The 3,745-nt window shown below is 37.6% G+C and overlaps 1 non-coding gene and 1 pseudogene across 2 annotated transcripts in view; one reads left to right on the forward strand and one right to left on the reverse strand.

Annotated features, from left to right (window-relative positions):
• Positions 1-3,745, reverse strand: part of LOC105887793 — a 59,564-nt pseudogene that overhangs the window by 30,359 nt on the left and 25,460 nt on the right. The window lies entirely within an intron of this gene.
• Positions 1,582-1,684, forward strand: LOC111727799. Its single transcript, XR_002775262.1, has one exon. It is a non-coding gene; the product is annotated as a U6 spliceosomal RNA (small nuclear RNA).

Below are 3,745 nucleotides of genomic sequence, written 5' to 3' on the forward strand. Positions count from 1 at the left end.
ATGACAAGTGTCTGCCACAACTCTTGGCTATTTTTTGGTTGTAGTTGTCATTGTTGTCTGGCAGGCCTGGGCTGGATTCAAACCCGCCAGCTCTGGTGTATGTGGCTGGAACCCTACCTGCTGAGCTACGGGCACAGAAACCGAAATTTATTTCTCATGTCTAGAGGCTAAGAAGTCCAAGATTAAGGTACCAGCAGATACAATATCTGGTGAGGGTTCTCTGCTTTGTAGATGGCACTTTCTATGTGTCCTCATATGGTGGAAGAGGTTAACAAGCTCCCTTGAGTCTCTTTGTAAGGACATTAATTCCATTCTTGAGGATTCTGCCTTCATGATTTAATCACTTCCTAAAATCCCCATCTCTTAATATTATTGTATTGGTGGTTAGCTTGTAGCATATGAATTTTGAGGGAACACAAACACTCAAACCATAGCATGCTTCATTATTTTCTCTTTCAGCACATTGATTTTCTCTACTTTTCCAGGCACATGAGAGAAATGGCCATGATAGTGCCAAAGGTATCGACATTTCTCTCAATTACTCATTCAATAAAACATCTTTTGGCTACTTACTATGCCAGATACCTCTTGCTCTGGTACCACAAGCCAATAGATAGACATTTTGGTATTCCCATACACATTCCTAGAAGACAGAATCTTATTGGCTTGGCTAGGTCACATATTCATTCTCATCAGCTGTGAGCAGGGGGAAAATTCTCCGTAGGAGAGAATTCCTGAGATGTCTCAATGAAGCGGATGAATGGAGTGACATGTTTTACTCATACATAAAATATAAACCACTAATATAATTCAGTGTTAGATATGTGCTGTGTTTTTAACCGCAACTGGAGTATATTGCAATATAATTCTGACACTAACCACTTGGAATTAACCTGCACATGTCACCAGTTAGAAGCTCAGTCCTCCACAAGCCACTCCTTACTTCAGATGCCAGACACAAATTCCAGAGTTTCCCCAGGCCACTCCTACACGTGGTTAACATGGCTAAGAATTTGGGGTTTTCATAACCCTTCAGGTTTAGTAATTCATTAGAACAGCTGAAGAAAATAATACACTTATGCTTAATTTTATTACAAAGGATGGATCTCTGGAACAGTCAAGACATATATATGAAGGTTTGGGAGGGAATGCATAGGTTATATACCCTCATCTCAAAGAATTCAGATAAGTTACCTTTCTGATACTCAATATTCATCAACCAGAGGTTTCACTGAGCTCTGGTGTCCAGAGTTTTTATTGGAAGTTTATTAATAAGCATGATTGATTGAGTAAATGATTGGCTGTGATTGAATTCGATCTCCAGCCCCCCTCACCTCCTTGGAGGTCAGCCAGGCACTAAGTCCCAATCACTTAATCCTCTAATCACATGGTGACATCTTTCTGGTGACCAGTCCTCATCTTGAAGCTAACTACAAGTCAACACACTAGCATAACAAACATACTTCTCTCACTTTGGGAGTTCCAAGGGTTTTTAAAGCTCTGTCCAAAAAACTGGGACAAAGACCAGCTATTTATTATTCAGTAGTATATCTTTTTATTAAATGTTATGAGTTAATGTGCTTGCTTTAGCAGCATATATAGTAAAATTGGAAGAACACACAAAAGATTAGCTTGGCCCCTGCACAAGGACAACATGCAAATTTAAGATGTGTTAGATTTAAAAAAAAAATTTTTTTTTTGAGACAGAGTCTTAAGCTGTCACCCTAGGTAGAGTGCTGTGGCATCACAGCTCATAGCAACCTCCAACCCTTGGGCTTAAGCAATTCTCTTGCCTCAGCCTCCCAAGTAGCCGGGACTACACGTGCCCACCACAATGCCTCGCTGTTATTTTGTTGTTGTAGTTGTCATTGTTGTTTTAATTGGTCTGGGCCATGTTCAAACCTGCCAACCTCAGCATATGTGGCCTGCACCCTACCCACTGAGCTACAGGTGCCGCCCGAAGAGTTAACTTTTATAATAATAATATAAAAAAGAGTTCAGGCATCCACCCATAGGAGATTACTGGCAGATATAAAATGAGCAGATGTGAGGGAATAGAAATTCCAAGAGTGTAAAAGGAAAGAGAGAGAAATTTATTTTCAAATTTTAATGTGACAAAAGAAATTGTAATGTGACAAATTGGTAAATAAAATAAAATACATGCCCTATTTTTGTTTGGTGAAAGGAGAGTATATGTGGAAGATAAGGTGCTAAAGGTACTTGGAGCTTAACAGTGAAGGACTGTGAATACTAGGCTAATGACTTTTGAAAATTTATCCTGTTGATAGGAGGTTTTAGCAAGGAATAAATTTAGTGACATTGTAGTATTTTTAGGAAGACCAGATTGACAGCAGTATGTAGGTTGAATTAGAATAGGGAAATCAGAGAAGCTATTAAGAAGTGTTAATGTATAATTTTAAAAGTATATAATTTTTAAAAGCATGGCTTTCACACAAATATAGAATGAACATATGTCAATGATTATTATTTAACTCATTATTGGAGTTAGATGCCAAGTTCACTTGAAAAAGAATAACAGGAACAGAGGATATGTAATAGTCCATGTGGAAAGGCATACAGAAATACGTTTTCTAGGTTTGAGATAAAACTTTGGAGGTCATTTTTTCTATATGAAAGAAGTCATCTGGATCTCTCCCTGAAGAAAATCACAACTTAATTGGCTACTTCACAAAGTCTAGGCCCTAATCAATAGTAAATATTGAGTCACATGAAAGTATATTTCCCAGGCTGGGTGTGGTGGCTCACACCTATAATCCTAGCACACTGGGACGCTGAGGTAGGTGGATTGCCTGAGCTCATGCATTTGAAACTAGCCTGAGGCAGAGTGAGAACTCATCTCTAAAAGTAGTCAGGCATTGTGATGGGTGCCTGTAGTCCCAGCTACTTGGGAAGCTGAGGCAAGAGAATTGCTTGAACCCAGGAGTTTGAGGGTGCTGTGAGCTATGATGCCATAGCACTCTACCAAGAGTAGCACAAAAAAAACACCAAGAGTGTCTCAAAAAAAAAATATATATTTCCTAGAAAATGAAATAGTTCTTGGAGGAGCTTGTCAACTCTAAAAGTCATGCAATCATTTTCTGTTTTTTTATTCTTTTGTTTAATTTTTCTTTTGTATAATTTTTCCTAATAATTCCCCTTATAATCATAAAAACTTTTTAGAGATTAGCCCTAATTATATATACTTATAAAAGCTGGGCTCATGGTATTTTGGCCTGACTCATTTATGAGTATTAGTTCCACAGATTAAAAACTATACATGTTTCTTGATGGTAGTCTTGTCATACAAGATGAAATGAGATACATTCCCTAACATGACATTCCAGTATAGTCATGGCAAAACAACTGATTTGTTTACCTTTATCTTGATAAAAAGTATGACAGATTTTTATTGAATGTATGTAAATTACTATATTGGCATAATGAAATAGACTCAACATAAGTATGTGTTCTTGGATACTGAGAGGACAGGGTGAATGAACTATAACTCAAGGAATGTTTCATTTCAGTTTGTGAAAAGTATAGTGTATACAATCACAATTAGAGATAGACATTGAAGGGAAATAAAGGGATTCCTGATATACACATCAGAAGATAGAACATTAAGAGTAATACAACAATATTCCACATGAAATAAACAGCCACTGTTAAATTTTCTTCAGTTTGGCTCAGCACCTGTGGCTCAAGTGGCTAAGGCACTAGCCACATACACCTAAGGTGGTGGGTT

Source organism: Otolemur garnettii, unplaced genomic scaffold, assembly GCF_000181295.1.
Source record: "Otolemur garnettii isolate 467f Iridium unplaced genomic scaffold, OtoGar3 scaffold00124, whole genome shotgun sequence".
Taxonomy (NCBI): Eukaryota; Metazoa; Chordata; class Mammalia; order Primates; family Galagidae; genus Otolemur; species Otolemur garnettii.